Source organism: Pan paniscus, chromosome 2 (assembly GCF_029289425.2).
Source record: "Pan paniscus chromosome 2, NHGRI_mPanPan1-v2.0_pri, whole genome shotgun sequence".
Taxonomy (NCBI): Eukaryota; Metazoa; Chordata; class Mammalia; order Primates; family Hominidae; genus Pan; species Pan paniscus.
This window is the reverse complement of record NC_085926.1, coordinates 88,870,131-88,889,099: the sequence shown is the minus strand read 5'-3', so window position 1 is coordinate 88,889,099 and position 18,969 is coordinate 88,870,131.

Here is an 18,969-nt window from a genome sequence, read left to right as displayed (position 1 = left end):
GTGGTCTCCCTCCCTCAAGCACCCAGAGATGGTCTCCACACAACATCACCACTGCCAAAGGCTGGGGAGTGGTGGTGTTGGTGATTCAGGACTGTTTTTTCTATCTCTTCAGAGCCTCTTTCAGTGATATGAAGATAAACAAGGTGCTGTGAGTGTTCACCTGAGTTTTGTTTTTTATGACAGTGTTTTTCTGTGTAGACAGTTGCTGACTTGGTGTCCCTGCAGGGTGAGGGGGAGGTAATTGGTGGAGCTTTCTATTCTGCCATCTTGCTCCACCTGCTCCTCTCTCCTAATCTTGACAACACTTGTTATTTTCTTTTTTTGTTGTTTAATTGTAGCTGTTCTAATGAGCATGGGATGGTCTCTCGCTGTAGTTTTAATTTGCATTTTTCAAATGACTAGTGATGTTGAGCATTTTTTCATGTGCTTATTGGTTATTTGATATCTTCTTTGGAGAAATCTCTATTCGAGTTATTTGTCCATTTTCTCAAGTTATTCATCCAATATTTGTTGTTGTGGTGGTGGTGGTTGTAGTTGAGTTTTAGAAGTTCTCTATGTATCCTAGATGTTAATCCCTTATCAAATACATAATTCATAAATATTTTCTTCCATTCTCTGGGTTGTCTTTTTACTCTGTTGATAGTATCCTCTGATGCACTTATTTTTTACATTTTTATGAAGTCTAATTTGTCTACTTTTTCATCTGCTGCTCATGCCTTTCCAGTTACACCCAAGAATGCACTGTCAAATCCAATGTCATGAAGCATTTTCCCTATATTTTCTTCTAAGAGTTTTATAATTTTATGTAGTACATTTAAGTCTTTGATCCACTTTGAGTTAATCTTTGTATATGTGTTAGGTAAGAGTCTCATGTCATTATTTGTCATCATGATCCAACCTCATTCTTTGAAATTTTCCTAGCACCATACATTTAAAAGACTGACCCTTCCCCATTGGATGGTATTGGCATCCTTGTCAAAAATAATTTGACCACATATGTGAGGGTTTATATATATATATGTGCCTCTGGGAGGAGGTGCAGCATAATGGCTGCCTACCTCTTTGCCTGCACCTCTGTGATCAGAAGTAGCAATCAACAATCAGTGCATAGATTTCTGATATTTGAAGACAGGATCCTTTTTTGCCCACCTTGGCTCTGCATATTGAGTGCACGTTGCTCCAGGAAGACATACACAGTTGCCTGCCCCAAGTCTGGGGCTGAGAAATATATAGCCGCTACTGTGTTAAAAGCTTAAATTGTCCAAAATTAACTGCAATTTCCTATCCAAGCCTTTTAGAATTTTCAAGCCTCCAACAAATTCTGGAATTCCAATATATTGATGTCAGACATATTCCACCAGTGCGGTTGTTGTCTAGGTGGGGAGACAGATTCTTGGGGTTTTCTATTCTACCATCTTCCCAGAACCTTCTATCTTTAGTACTTTTAATGACAATTTTATTTCCCTGTTTTTTGGAAAAGGTTTCTCACAATTTTATTTTTCTTTGTATTACCAAATTTACACAGCTATCCCTTCCTGGCATTGATCATGCAGTGATTTCCAGCTGGGTCTTTCATTAGTACAGCTTCCAAAGACATGGCTCCAAGTTTTGGGGGGCTAATTTTACACAGCTATGGTAGCATTAACATTGAGAGAATAACATTTTACTGGCCAGTTATTTCAACTCAACTATCCATTGGGGGATGAAGAGATATATTATTTTTTTCAGTGACAATTTTGTGCTTCTCTAAAATAACTTCCTTAAAAATGCTTCTTAGTCAGTACACAGTAATGGATTCTTCAAAGTCTAGACCTTGTAAAGTCCTCTTATCTCAATGTATGTTCCATAAAATGGTATTCCTTTGAGACGTGTTACACACATTAAAAAAATATAGTTTTTCTTTATTTAGGACAGTCAGTGTCTTTAATATGCTAATGGGCTTTTGTTTCTTCAAAAGGGAAATAGTCTCATTATATCCTCACTTCTATGTGTGCCCCACAAGTTTGGCATTTAGAAATTAAGAGCTATCTAAAAATGCCATATACATTTACTGTAATATTTCCATTTTTTAAAATCTCTTAAGTCTATTATATATTTTATAATTTATTTTCATTTTCTCAGAGTACAACTTTCTAACTAAAATTCACCCTTTTTGGTGTATAGTTCTGCACACTTTGACAAATGTATTCTGTTGTAAAACCAACAATAAAATCAAAATATAGAATAAAATTAACCCATGTCCCTTTGTAGTTAATCTCTCCCCCAACTCCAGGCCCTGGCAATCATTGGTCTGTTTTCTTTCCCTGTTGTCTTACATTTTCCAGAACATCATGTATATGTAATCATACAGTTCTCACCTTCTTTTAGTATAAATCACTTGAGATTCATCCATGTTGTTGGGTAGGACAGTAAACACTGAAATGAAGAGCTTTATGCCTGGAAGTGGACATGAATATTCTTATGACAGGTCTTTATTGTGCAGTTTGTGTTAACATTGTCAGGAATAGAACTATGTTTGGGTTGCGTTATTACATTTACCCTGTTGCAACGTAGATTTCAAATGTCTCTAGTTTAACTTGTATTTTGAATGGGTTTTTTGAGACAGAGTCTTGCTCTGTCACTGAGAATGAAGTGCAATGGTGCAATGATGGTTTACTGTGGCCTCAACCTCCCAGACTCCTGCTATCCTCCCACCTCAGCCTCCCAAGTAGCTGGGACTACAGTCACGTGCCACCATGCCAAGCTAATTTTTTATATTTTTTGTAGAAACATGGTCTTGCCATGTTGCCCAGGCTGGTTTCAAACTCCTGGGCTCAAGAGATTCTCCTGCCTTGGCCTCTCAAAATGCTAGGATTACTTTGCACTGTGCCTCATCTCTCTCATCCCTTTCTCTGAAGACAGTGTTACTTACCTTTTTATGCTTATTGGCCTCATGATGGTATATGGGGAGTGGATATTTTCTTCGGATTTTTCTTGACCTTGGTCTTAAGCATGCATTGTGTTTGGCTTTCAGGAGTAAAGAGTTCTCATGACTTCTTCTCTTGAGCTTTAATTGTTTTGGCCAAGGATGTATTTTTACCTCTCCGCACCTGCCCCATCTCCTGAGACAGATTTTTTTTTTCTGTTCTCTTTCCTCAGATACAGTGGGCTTATAGCAATGCCACAATGATAACAGTGTTTGCTGCCATTCCTCCAATATGGTAAGGTTCTTTAGGAAAGATAGGGAAAATGGATTCATGGAGGGCTTTGAGCCTTTCAGGCAAAAGCTACTATTTCTGTCCCCATGAGGTACATTTCTATACCATGAGGGATATTTTCTCAGACTCTTGTTTTGCCCAAATGTTTCTTATGAGCACCTGGCGATGTCCATGGAGAAAATCATTTGAATGATTGCATAAAGTGTGCATAACTCCTAACTTCTCATGCCAGTCCACAATCAAGCTTCAACACTTTGTTAAAATTTTCGCCTTTTTTTTTTTTTTTTTACCAACTTGTATGATGTTTGGCTTTTTTTTTTTTTTTTTACCAACTTGTATGATGTTTGGCAAAATCTGCCCCAGGTAAGCAAATGCATGTGCCTTTTCTCCTTGGAGGAAGTCTGTATTTTCATTAGTCTTTGGTTATTTGGTTGCCCTGTATCCTCAGCTCTCTGTTGTTGTAATGATAGGTGCAATATTCTTTTCAACTTTTTACATCATCTAAAGAAGTGAGAAACCTCGATTAAGTTTCATAACTGAGACATTTAGCAGCATATATTTTGTATTTTCTTATGTCTACCACTGTAATTATTTTGAGAGACTGTTCTCCCAAGGAACATATTTTGGAATTTGTTTTACTTTCTGTGGAATCTTGTTGAGAATATTCCAGTAGTAGTTTATCTTAATAGTGATTAATATAAATTATATATTAATGTAAAAAAATCATTTAAAAACATGCCATACAGTGTTCAATTTCTCCAAAGTAGGGGAGGGAATTGTAGGAGAGAGTAATTTATGTAAATACCAAACACCATATGCTTGCTCCTACCTCGTGATAAGCTATTGCCAGGCCACCTACACTGAAACCTGCAGTAGGACAAGTTTTGACATGAGAAATGTCATGTGGCTGTGTGTAACTTTGCAACAGCAAGAATATCCTTCTGTTGTAGCGAGCTGAACTTTTTGTTTGGGATTCCTTAGTCCTAATGTATTTCTTGCAACAAGCATGCTGCTGAATCTCCAGAATTATTGGTGCATCCCAGGATGAACGAAGGAGGCATGAGTGATCCTGCTCACTGTGTTCTTAACCTTGTGTTTGCCCTCTACACAGCTTGTTGCAGGTTTGATAGTAAACTAAACTGATAGCCACCTTAACTGAATCAAGTCATCACTTGCACTTGTTCTCAACATTGTACCCAGCTCCCATGCATACGCATTTTGAAGCATTTTTGTTACCACATTTATTTTAGTAGAACTTGTGGTACTTTCCCATTAAAGAGAGTACTAAAAGTTGGTTAATAAAATATATTTTTAATTCTCAATTTTTCTTTCCTCTAATTTCCTTGCAATGGTTAGGCTCATACTTAACTATTTGACTCTAATAGCAATTTGATTTCCATTTTATTTATGCTCAACCTTTCTCAATGTCTCACCATAAATAAAATGCTTTCAATCTGCCTGCCACCTATTATACCTCAAAGGTACTGAAGTAAGACTGTGTATGTGTATTTCTAAGTAGTCTACATATATAATCTACATGCATTTATAGTTTGTATATAAAACATATGGAAGACATATTGACATATGATCTGTGTCATTTTACCTTTTGTTACTTATGTAAAAAAAGCTACTCTCAATGAAAACACTCTTAATTCTTCTAATCTATAGCAGTAAAGTGACCCCAAATCATATTTCAGCAAGAGCTTAATGTCAGAAGTCTTTGGTAAGGGTTGGGGAGTGTATGATATGGTTTTGCTTTTTGCCAGTATCCAGAGGTAAATTTGGACACAAATAAAGCAGAGAAATGGCTACTTTCAAGATAAGTTTATATACTATATCAAATTATTTGTCATTTTGAGATGGTTTGCAAATATCACTTTTTTGTATATTTATCATTCTTCTTTGGGCCTTCAGATTTTTTAAGAATAATTCACCAGTACTCATGGGGGGCTTTTACTTTCAGAGGAGCGCAGAGCTGAATACTAAATCACAAGGTTGCATTCTAGTTTTTAAGGGTGAACTTGAGTCACATACATAATAAACTCCAAGTTCCATATAAACAACAGCTGTTTCTCCAAATCTGGTAAGTGGAAGCATTCACACATATAACTGCCTGTTTAAGCATCCAGTGATACAGAATAATTTGTTTCATCTTTCTAAATTATTGTAGTAACTTCTGAGCATAGAAATCCTGAGGCATCTGCTCCTTGTAATAAAGCCACAATGGCTTTACAGGCTAGTGCTAAGAGAGTTGTTTCTATTGATCATGCTTTCATGTGAGACTGAAAAGTGATCATTCATTCATTAAAAAAAAATCTCTAAAGTATATGTAAATTACAAACAGTGCTATAAAGTTGTGAACAATAACATTAGGAACAGTGTAAAGTCTACTATGTACAATAGTTCATACAACTATTTGAGTGGCTAATATGTGCTAGGCATTGATCTAGATATAGAAATGTCCATTGTATCCTTTAGTCTTCACAAAACTTTTGTTGAGTAAGTATTGTTTACATTTTATGGCTGAGCCATGTGAAGCTTGGAGAGAGAAAATTGCTTAAGCACCCTAAACTAGTAATTGACATTGCTAAAAGTTTATTCAGCTTCTCTAAATGTGAGCCACCATCCTAACTGAGGTCTTTTGGGGAAAACCAGCACACCAGACAGAAAATTAAATGTGCCTTTAAATCAACTTAGGAACAAGGCGTTGCTCTTCTAGCTTTATTCTAACATAACCAAAATATTTACTGCGATATCTGCCTCATCCAGATATTTGCATACAACAATGTAGATAGGATTTTAATTATTTACAAGCACAATGAAAACTTTGTAAATCCCACCAGAACCGAAGTTCTGTAATGAGAATTGCAAATAGCACATTATGCTTTTTTGTATAAAATTAACTATAGAAGATATATAAGAGATATTGTCAACCATCTTTGCATCCTCCTCACATAGCCATTAGACAAGTTTATTTGTATCCTCTTCGGACTGTTTTTCCAGGGATGTACTGTTTTTGCTTCAAGGATTTTAGAACTTGTCATTGATAGTTCCTATCCTTTGCCTCTTAATCCTAGCTTTGAGTCTTTGTAGCCGTAAGAAAAGCATATGAGTCTGTAATTTCTCTGGGACAATAGATCTTCACCCCTTTTTGCATTTTGGTTCTGAATCTGATTCAAAGACTCTCTATGGGATGCTGTGTAAGTTTATACTTTGGAGAAGGAATCTCTTTCTTTTTAAAAGTTCATTTTCAATTGCTGAGTACTATGTCATGCCCTAAGTAAGCTTATGTATATCCTGAAAGCGTTACTAAGAAAATTATCACCCATGCCCTACAGTATGTGGATTACAAGTATTATATAGATTTGTTTCTTGATAAGATCACATCAAAAGAATAAGCTTGATCCCAATAATATTTTCATATTTAATAATTTTTTCTTGCTATAATTTTAATAAGATGAAAGGACCTCAGGCTCCAGTTACTGAAAATATATAACATTTCTACTATTAATTCACGTAATCTGCAAGATAAGATTGTGTCTCTTCACAGGTGGTATCTGGCAGATCTGAATCTTGTTTTGCTTGTTTTTCATATTATCAGCAGTTTTGCTAACGTTAAAAGTAAACTATGGAATTTCTGGTGTTAGAACTTGGGCATTTACAGTGCAGACCTAAGATGCAAAATGCAAAATGCATTTTTTTGGAGCTCTATAAGTGTGATTAATGTATTTTAACAAACAAACGAGTAGACTGGCTTTATCGTTCTCTGTAGCTGAAATGTGACAAATTTCTTAACAGCAAAGAAGACAACAACAAAGGGTGGCCACACATTCTCTGTAATTAAAAACAGGTGATGCATCTGTCTTGTAGTGCTCATTGCTTATAAGTAAGATGATGACTTGATTATATAATTGCTTTAGGTCTTTACAAATATATATGTTGTGATTTGGTTTCCATCATAGCTTCTGTGATTTTAAGCTTTTATATCTAATGTTCTATTAAATCTGCTTCTTTCCATTTGCCTTAATTTTTATATTGAGTTTACAGAAATTCCAATAGTCTAGTCTTCACTAATGCACAGAGATACATGGGTAATGTATTATTTCAAATTAACACAAAAATTCTAATACTATTTATTCCTCCCAGTAGTTCATTTTAATTAAAAATATATTTCTAAATACTTCCTTGATTAGGGACTAATGCTCTATTAATTTGAAACACATCTACTGAGAGCAGAGTAAATTCAAGAACAGGAACTGACATTACATGAAACACAACTTATCACCGTGAAGAATACATTATGCCACTGTGCACAATGCACGTAGGTTTTCCATTATGCATTAAAATGCACAATGCAAGCCTAATGACAGTTATGGGGAAAAGTCTGTAGCAAAGGAAACACATGAAGGATACTGTGCAGGTATTTATGCTAATGGTAGAAAAACATGTACAGTTTGCAATACCAAGAGGAAAATAAGCATGATGGATGAATAGACATTCCACAGAAATGTTTTCTAAAATATAGTCATGGATTTCTTAGAGACTGAAAGCTTACATCAATTTGTCAGTGACTCTGTTAAGATTCATTGAACACCAATTGTGTGTTAAATGCTAAACACTTCAGAAAAAGTAAAAAAGCTGGAAAACCCATTCCACAGTAAATAACCATCAGGATATTTACAATCAATCCAAAGAGGTAACACCCAGCAGCAACACCCAACAACCTTAAAATATTTACAAATAAGTGTTTTCAGAGCCAAAATAAAAAAATTTACTAAAAACTCAGAATAAAGAGGTAAGTTTGAAGCTAGAATATGAAATTCAGTAAGGACTTTCTATTAAGGGAGAAGAGGAACAAAGCTATTCTGGCCCAGATCATATGTATGAGTAAGTAGAGTAAAAAGACATGTTATAAAAAATATTACTTTAACTTGGAAAAATGCGTTTTAATATCAGTGGAAATAGGTTAGATAATCTAGAGAATGAGTACACTGTCATGATGATAACTAGTGATAATTGAACTTTAATAAGACTGTCACAACAAATGTAATACACTACTGTCATATAATGCTAAGGAACTTGTATAAATGAAAAAGTATGTCTCATGTAAATGCAATCAATGAAAAATTTTAGAAGCACTAGCTAACCAATCTTTGATGAATGGCCTGAAATGTATCACTATGAAGCAGCAACATTATTTTCCTCTGGTTACTTATTACAGAATAAGGTAAGAAGACGTGGATAAGTCTTAGCTAGAGCCCACTCATTGCAAAAAATATCTTCCTACACTCAAGGCTACACTATGCTGCGCTAAGGAATTACAGCTTCCTTGAAAACTTACACTGGTCAGTAAAGAAGGTCATTGGCAGGATAGGATGAAGGAAGTAAGTTATTTTCTGACTATAAATTGGAAATATAAGTATTTTATATTTACTGTGCAAGTAATCTCAGTCTTAGTTGTATCTGTTATTGTTTTTTGATTTGGTTTGAATTTGCTTTTAAATTGAAGAATATGAACATATTTTATAACGATGATATAAATGATTATTTTATAATAATGACAAAATAATTTAAATATTATTTTAATAAAAAATTTCACATTTCCTTTCTCACTATATACATATGCAAAACTCATGAGGTAGATATGGATATCTCCAATTCAGAATTAAGAAAACTGAATCCTGAAAAGTTTAAGTAATTGGAGGAAAAAAAAAAAAACTGCCAGAGCATAGAAATCAGGCATTAATCCCATGTCTTTCTCATCCTAGACCATGTTGTGAAATAATAATTCAAAAAAGAGCAAAGGAGGAGGAGGAGGAAGAAAGGAGTAAAAAAATCCCAAAACAAAGAGAAAAAAGAAAAAGAAGGAATGAAGAAAGGAAGGAAGGAAGGAAGGAAGGAAGGAAGGAAGGAAGGAAAGAAGGAAGGAAAGAAGGAAGGAAAGGAAAAAGTAGGAAGAAGGAAAAATACTTCAGTCATAATCCAGGAGTGTTGATTAAAACCTGTTAACTGGTATATTTGGTGGGCAATTTTATCAATTAGTTATGCTATAGAATATATCCAGTGTGTCTCATCTTTCACCAATACTACACTGTCTTGAATGTTGTGGTTTAATACCAATTTTTGAAAACAGTTACTGTGAGTCTTCTTTTAATTGTTTTGACAATTCTAATTTCTTTCCTTTGCCATGCAAATTTGAAAATCAGCTTGTCAATTATACAAAAAAATGTGGTTCTTGCAAGGTTGAATTTGGGGATAGTTGACATTTTTAACAATATGGAATCCTCCAATCTATGAACATAGTACATGTTTCTCTACTAATTGAAACTTCTCTTATTGCTTTCATTAGAGTTTTGCAGTTTTCAGCCTATAGATTGTGCACATATTTTATTAGATTTATCCTTCAGTATTTCTCTGTGAGTGATATTGTCAGTTATAATAATTTTATTTAAATTTTACCAGTTCATCCCCCAAAAACCCAAAATTTATTTCTTTAATGTTGAGCTTTAGTTAGAAACATTGGGAATTTCTATGTAGACAATTATGTTGCCTGTGAATAGACACAGTTTTATTTCTTCTTCTTCAGACTGTACGCCTTTTTTCTTCCTTACCTATGATAAAATCTAAGACCTCTATAATGACGTGAATAAAGACTGGTATAATCAAACATTCTCGTCTTCTTGCCAATTTTGGATGGCGCATTCAATCTATCACAATTGCATGTAATGTTAACTGTAGTTTGCTGTTGTTTTGTTTTAGTAGATCACCCTTTTCAGATTGCTATCCATTGTTTGCTGATAATTTTTATAATAAATGTTGAAGTCTGCCAATTTTTTATTGCATTCATTAAGATGATTCTCTTTTTTTCTCATTTAGTTAGTTGAAATGATGAATTATATTACCTGATTATATTGGTTATCTGGTTGTTCAACATTGAATTAAATCTGGATTCCTGAGATTATTGCTACTTAGTAATGATGCATTATCCTTTATGTATACACATTTTAAAATTTGCTAATATTTTGTTGGTACTATTTGCATCTATATTGAACAAGGATATGTTTGGTATATTTATTCTCTTATAAAGCTTTGGAATAATTTTTGTGTTGGAATAATATTGATTCCATAAATAATGACAAATAATTCAATATATGAGATTTTCTGGAAAACTTTATGTAGAGCTGGCATAATTTGGGTTTTTTCCAACTTTTATTTTAGGTTCAAGGAGCACATGTGCAGGTTTGTTGCATGGATGTAAAGATAATTTTGTCACCCACGTAATCAGCATAATACCCAATGGGTAGTTTTTCAATCCTCACCATCCTCCCACACTCCACTGTCAATCAGACCCTGATGTCTATTGTTCCCTTCTTTGTGTCCATGCATACTCAATATTTATCTCTCACTTATAAGTGAGAACATGAAGTATTTGGTTTTCTGTTCCTGTGTTAATTAACTCAGGATAATAACCTCAAGCTCCATACATGTTGCTGCAAAGACATGTTCTCATTCTTTTTATGGCTGCATAGTATTCTATGGTGCATATGTACCACATTGTGTTTATTCAGTCCACCATCGATGGGCACCTAGGTTGATTCAATGTCTTTGCTATTGTGTATACTGTTTTGATGAGCATACAATTGCATGTGACTTTATAATAGAATACTTTATTTTGGGGGGGTATATACTCAGTAATGGGATTGCTTTTGGAGTTTTTGCAATTCTCATTTTAGAGATCCTTCTCCTCACTGGTTAGCTGTATTCCTAGGTATTTCGTTCTTTTTGTGGCTATTGCAAATAGGATTGTGTTCTTTATTTGGCTCTCAGCTTGGATATTTTTGATGTGTAAAATTGCTACTGATTTGTGTACATTGATTTTGTATCCTGAAAGTTTGCTGAAGCTGTTTATCAGTTCTAGGAGCCTTTGAGCTAGCCTTTGCTAGCTAGACAAAAAAAGAAAAAAGGGAGAAGATCCAAATAAGGACAATCAGAAATAACAAAGGGGACATTACCACTGACCCCAAAGAAATAAAAAAAATTACTCAGAGACTGTTATGAACATGTCTGTGCAAACAAACTAGAAAACCTAGAAGAAACGGATAAATTCCTGGAAACACCCAACCAGGAAGATATTGAAACTCTGAGCAGACCAATAACAAGTTCCAAAATTGAATCAGTTACTAGAAAATTGTACCAAACAGAAAAAGCCCTAAACTAGATGGATTCACAGCTGAATTCTACCATCTGTGTAAAGAAAACTGGTACCAATCCTACTGAAACTATTTCCCAAAAAATCGAAGAGGAGCTCCTCCCTAATTCATTTTATGAGGCCAACATCATTCTGATACCAAATTATTTGATAAATAAATATCAATTATTTGATAAATAAATATCAATCTTATTTATTCTTTCAAAGAACAAGCTTTTGGCTCATTGATTTTTCATATGGATTTCTTCATCTCCCTTTGATTCTGCTCAACTCTGATTTTGTTTCTTAAATATTTGCAGACATTCATCATTGAAGTTATCTGGGCCTGTTTTGTTTGTTTGTAGTAAAGTTTTCAACAAGTTAAATTTATTTATTAGTCATTCAAATATTTCTAGGGATATTCTTAGTTATCTATTCTAGATGAACTTTAATTGTTTCAAGAAATTTTTCAATTATATCTAATGTCACATTTCTGGATATGGAATTGATTGTTATATTTCTCATTGTTATTTTAATATCTTAAAAGTTGATAATGTATATTGAGTATGTGTATCTTCTGTCTTTCTTCTTGTTAAGTCTGGCTGGGGATATAACTATTTCTTTGATATTTTCAAAGAAACAACTTCAATTTCTTTTTTTTGCTCTGTTTCTGTATTTAATCTTATTGATTTCTTTTGTTAACTCTTATGTTTATTGGGACTTATTTATGATATGTGGATTTAATTCTCTTTTCATTGTTATTTCTTACAATCACAGATTAGATCATTGATTTGAAAACTGTCTCCTAATATAAACATTTATATTTACACTAATGTTATGACAGCATATAGCATGTTATAAATTTCTTCTAAATACTGCTTTACTTTCAGGCCACAAAATCTGGTATTTTGTGTGATTTTTATTTAATTCATAATGTTATCTAATTTCTAATGTGACTTCTGTTTTAACACATGGGGTATTTATAAGTATAATATATAATTTCAAAAAATTTCTGCCTTTTCTGTATGTCTTTCTGTTATTGATGTCTAGTCAAATTTGGATGTAGTAAAAACAAATATCCTATATGAATTCAATCTTTCTAAATATCTTGAGCTTGGTTCTCTTGGTGAATGTTCCATGCTTACTGTTTTATTCTGCTTGGGCTAGTGTAATGACCACAACAAAAATACCGCAGACAGCATGGCTTAAATAATAAACATTTATTTCTTATAGTTCTGGAGGCTGGTAAGTCCAACATCAAGGTACTGGCAGGTTTGGTAGCTTGTGAAGACACTTTTCCTGGTTTAAGGATGGTTGCTTTCTTGCTGAAAGCAAGCAGAGAAAGAGGGAAAGATAGCGTGTTGCCTCCTCTTCTTAAAGGGCATTATCTCATCAGGGCGACTCCAAACTCATGCCCTCATCTAAACCTAATTACAGAGGCACAAGTATTGTGGGCAACCTGTGCTTTAAATGTTAAAAGAAGTGTATTCTGTTGATATTGGTCGGATTGTTCTATAAATTACCTAGTTCAATAGACTGATAGTTTTTTTTGTTTTCCTTTAAAGAACTTTTTGGTTGTTTTCTATCTTTTTGTGCTATTGCTAAGAGAGAAGTGTTGACATCTCCAACTAAAATTGTTGATTTATATATTTCTTCTTTCAGTTCTGTCAGTATTTTCTTACGGAGTTTTGAAACACTGTTATTAGAAAAATACACATTCAGGATTGTTGCATATCTTTGAAAAATTGGCATTTTTATTACAATTTAATATCTCTTTTTATTCCTGACAATATTTCCTGTTCTAAAGTCTATTTTCTTACGTTAATATAGCTGCTACAATTGTACACTAATTATGTTTGTAGAGCATACCTTTATCCTATCATTTACTTTTAACTTATTTCTGTCTTTATATTTAAATTTTCACTTTCTGTGGGCAGCATAGAGTTGGTTCTTGTTATCTGAGCCAATTTGACAATAGCTGTCTTCTGTATTTTTAAGAGTTTTTTATATACACCATTTATGTTTAATGTAATTCTAATATGACTGGATTTAAATCTACAATCTGATGCTTGCATTCTACTTTATTCATTGTTTTCCTGTACCTTTTGTCCATGTATGTGCCTTCTTTTGGATTAATTTAGATTGTGTTATAATTATCTGCTACCTATAGTAATGGCTAATATTTATAACTATCATTTTTATTTTCAATTGCCTTTGTGTATACACAAAATATTTAATTACAGTCTAACTTCAAATAATATCATAATATATTAAATATGTAAAGAAACACAAATGTGTATATATAATTATTTTCTCTTTTATGATATAATTTTTATGCATTTTCCTTTTACATATTCTATAAACCGTATTGCTACCATTTTTACCATTTTTTCCTTTGGACACCCAATTACTTTTAAGAGTTACTTAAAACTTTCTGTGTTTAATTCTCTCAGAGTTTCTATACTCTAACATAATCATTTCTACTTATCCTTGAACACACCACTAAAATTTTACCTGTATTTTTCTTAACTTTTTATGTGGCACCCAAGTTCTCTTCCTTCTAAACTTTACCGACGGTCAGCCAGTGCTTACTTCTCACCTCTTCTTGGAAAGTTTTATCTTTCCTTAGATTTCAGTCTACTTATTTACTTTGCAACCTGTTTCAGGTGGGTTTTTTAAAAATTATCATTTTGTAGTTTCATCATTTTGTATTGTTAGAGTGGTAGCAATGCCTTTTTTCTTTTTTTCTATATTCTATATGAAAGCAGACCACCTACAATTGAATCTTAGCAGACAAGAGTTGTCAAGGTTAAAAGTATTAATTTTGAGACATTACTTTGTGCGCTATGAATATACTGTAGAGAAAGTGAGTTAATTTATTACTCTAAGTTATAATTATATTTTATGAAATATTCCATTTTAAACTGAATGTTACGTGTTTTTGTCATTCGTTCTACAACTTGAATAATGTCATCTTCAATTGATGGAGGTTACTAAAGTGAATTGTTCGTATGATATAAATACATAGATGCAAGTTTGTTTCAGGTATTTATTCAACAAATATTTATTCAGGCTCACTTTTGAAAGTTAGGGTGTTAAAATGATAAAGACTGTTCAAACACCTTCTCAGGATGTACTTGGAATTTCTTCTTGAAGGTTACATTAACCATGAAGGAATAAGAAACCAGAGATTTATTTTAAGATGTAGATATAAAATACAGAAAGAAGATTTGCTGATATTTATAATACATTGTGAGGAAAGTAATTAAGACCCTTGAAAAAGATTATTTATACAGAGAAAAAGAAAATAAACCATATCTCTTAAAAATTAAAGCAAAAGATAAATCAACTATGTATATAAATATAATACATACCACCAAAGAAATAATGATTGATATGAGTATCAAAGACCAACAAGAAAGTCTAATGAGTGTATTTTACAGTGATAGTTTTAAAATGAAAGCAGTTTTGACCAGTTCACCAGCAGGTGCGTTCATGGGTTCTGGTTAGATCTAAACAGACTAGCAAGAATTTCCTTCCATGACGTAGCTCCATATTGAAGAGAAATTAATGGTAATAAAATTAAAAATAAGTAGGATGTTGAATATAGAGGGGAAGGACAGATGATTTGGAGAGGATACTGAGGAAACAGAGCAGAGCTAGGGAATTTCAGAAATAAATTATTATAGTCTTTGAAACTACAAAAAAAAAAACAGAAGATAAAGTTCTATGACATTAGAAAACCTATCCTGAGCTAGCCTTCTTTTAAAGATCCAGAAAAGACTGATTTCATATAACAATGAGCAATCAAAAAGGGCTAAGGCCCAAACTCCATAAAAAGTATAATGACAAAAAAAGAGAATAAATAATATATAATAACTAACATACAGAAAATAAAAGCACTCCAGAAAGATATAAATACAGAATAGATCAAAACTGTGTTTACATAACTTCATCGTGATACTGTCGAAAAATAAAAGCCTGATTATTCACTTTTTTTAACCCAACTTTTATAACAAGTTCTGGGGTACATGTGCAGGATGTGGAGGTTTGGTACATAGGTAAACGTGTGTCATGGTGGTTTGCTGCACGATCAACACATCACATGGGTATTAAGCCCAGCATCCATTAGCTATTATTCTTGATACTCTCCTGCCACCCCCGACTGGAGAGGCCCCAGCGTGTGTTTTTCCTCCCCATGTGTCCATGTGTTCTCATCATTCGGCTCCCACTTGTAAGTAAAAACATGCAGTGTTTGGTTTTGTGTTCCTGCATTAGTTTGCTAAGGATAACAGCTTCCAGGTCCATTAGTGTCCCTGCAAAGGACATGATCTCATTCATTTTTATGACTGCATAGTATTCAATGATGTATATGTACCACATTTTCTTCATCTAGTCTATCATTAATGAACATTTGGGTTAATTCCATGTCTTTGCTATTGTAAATAGGGCTGCAATGAATATGTACGTATGTATCTTTATAATAGAATGAATTATATTTCTTCAGGTATATACCCAGTAATGGAATTGCTAGGTTGCATGGTATTCATATTTCTGCCTCTAGATCTTTAGGGAATTATCGTACTGTCTTTCACAATGATTGAACTAATTTACACTTTCACCAACAGCATAAAATTGTTCCTTTTTTCCACAGCCTAGCCAGCATTTGCTGCTTCTTGACCATTCCCATTGCCGTCAGATGGTATCTCATTGTGGTTTTGATTTTTTATTTCTCTAATGATTAGTGATGTTGAGCATTTTTTCGTATGTTTGTTGGCCACATAAATGTCTTCTTTTGAGAAGTGTCCGTACATGTCCTTTGCCCACTTTTTAATGGGGTTGTTTGGGTGTGTGTGTGTGTGTGTGTGTGTGTGTGTGTGTAAATTTGTTTAAGTTCCTTGTAGACTCTGGATATTAGACCTTTGTCCGATGGATAGATGGCAGAAATTTTTCCCATCTGCGGGTTGTCTGTTCACTCTGATGATAGTTTCTTTTGCTGTGCAGAAGTTCTTTAGTTTAATTAGATCTTATTTGTCAAATTTTGCTTTTGTTGCAATTGCTTTTGGTGTTTTCAGCATGAAATCTTTGCCTATGCCTATGACTTCAATGCTATTGCCTAGATTGTTGTCTAGGGTTTTTATAGTTTTTGGTTTTACATTTAAATGTTTAATCCATCTTGAGTTATTTTTTGTATAAGATGTAAGGAAGGGGTCCAGTTTCAATTTTCTGCATATGGCTAGCCAGTTCTCCAATTACCATTTATTAAATAGGGAATCATTTCCCCATTGCTTGTTTTTGTCAGGTTTGTTGAAGATCAGTTGGTTGTAGGTGTGCAGGCTTATTTCTGAGTTGTTTATTCTGTTCTATGGGTCTATATGTCTGTTTCTGTATCAGTAACATTCTATTTTGGTTATTGTAGCCTTGGAGTATAGTTTGAAGTTGGGTAGCATTATGCCTACAGTTTTGTTATTTTTGCTTAGGATTGTCTTGGCTTTCTGGGCTCTTTTTTGGTGCCATATGAATTTTTAAACAGTTTTTTTCTAATTATGTGAAGAATGTCAATGTTAGTTTAATGGGAATAATATTGAATCTATAAATTACTTCTGGCAGTATGACTATTTTCATGATATTGATTCTATCCATGAGCGTGGATTGTTTTTCCATTTGTTTGTGTCTTCTCTGATTTCTATGAGCAGTGGTTTGTAGTTCTCCGTGAAGAAGTCCTTCACTTCCCTTGTTAGCCATATTCCTAGGTATTTTATTCTCTTTGTAGCAATTGTGAATGGGAGTTCATTCATGATTTGTCTCTCTGCTTGCCTGTGGCTAGTGTTTAAGAATGCTAGCAATTTTTGCACATTGATTTTGTAATCTGAGACTTTGCAGAAATTGCTTATCAGGTTAAGATCATGTCAGCTGCAAAGATTATTTGACTTCCTCTCTTCCTATTTGAATACAGTTTCTTTCTTTCTCTTGCCTGTTTGCCCTGGCCAGAACTTGAATAGGAGTTATGGGAGGGGGCATCCTTGTCTTGTACTGGTTATCAAAGGGAATGCTTCCAGCTTTTGCCCATTCAGTATGATATTGCCTGTAGGTTTGTCATATATGGTTCTTACTATTTTGAGGTATGTTCCTTCAATACCTAGTTTATTGAGAGTTTTTTAAATGAAGGGATGTTGAATTTTATTGAAGGCTTTTTTCTGCATCTATTGTGATAACCATGTGGATTTTGTCTCTGGGTCTGTTTTTGTGATGAATTGCATTTATTGATTTGTGTATGTTAAACCAGCCTTGCATCCCAGGATGAAGCCAACTTGATCATGGTGGATAAGCTTTTTAATGTGCTGCTGGATTCGGTTTGCCAGTATTTTATTGAGTATTTTGCATCAATATTCATCAGAAATATTGGCCTGAAGTTTCTTTTTTTGTTGTATATGTGCCAGGTTTTGGTGTCAGGATGATGCTTTCCCATAGAATGAGTTAAAGAGGAGTCACTTCTCTTCAATTTTTTGGAATAGTTTCAGTAGAAATAGTACCAGCTCTTCTTTGTGCCTCTGTTAGAATTCAGCTATAAATCCATCTTGTCCTGGGCTTTTTTTGGTTGGTAGGCTATTTATTACTGCCTCAATTTCAGAACTTATTATTGGTCTATTCAGGGATTCAATTTCTTTCCAGTTCAGTATTGAGAATGTGTACATATACAGGAATTTATCTACTTCTTCTAGATTTTCTAGTTTATGTGCATAGAAGTGTTTATAGTATTATCTGATTGTTGCTTGTATTTCTGTCCACAGCATGGATACCAACAGCATTCCACAGAGTGGGAGCATCAATGTAAAAATCTTCAATAAAATACCAGCAAACCAAATCAATAAATGCAATTGATCACAAAAAGAGAACCAAAGACAAATGACATGGTTATCTCAATAGATGCTGAAAAAGCCTTCAATAAAATTCAACATCCTTTCATATTAAAAACTCTCAATAAACTAGGTATTGAAGGAACATACCTCAAAATAATAAAAGCCCTATATGACAAACACACAGCCAATATCATATTGAATGGGAAAAAGCTGGAAGCAGTGGTCAGTGGTGATATCCGCCCTAACATTTCTGATTGTGTCTATTTGATTCTTCTCTTTTTTTCTTTATTAGTATAGCTAGCAGTCTATTTTATTAATTTTAAAAATAATCACCTCCTGGATTCATTGATTTTTTTGAATGGTATTTTATGTCTCTAGCTCCTTCAGTTCTGCTCTTGTTTATTTCTTGTCTTCTGCTAGCATTGGGGTTTGCTTGCTGTTGGTTCTCTAGTTCTTTTAGTTGTAATGTTAGGTTGTTGATTTGAGATCTTTCTAGCTTTTTGATATGGGCATTTTGTGCTATAAATTTCCCTCTGTTTCAGCTGCATTCCAGCGATTCTGGTACATTGTGTCTTTGTTCTCATTAATTTCAAACTTCTTAAGTTCTGCCTTAATTTCATTATTTACCCGAGAGTCATTCAGGAGGAGGTTGCTCAATTTTCATGTAGTTGTGTGTTTTTTAGTGGGTTTCTTAATCTTGAGTTCTAATTTGATTGTGTGGTGG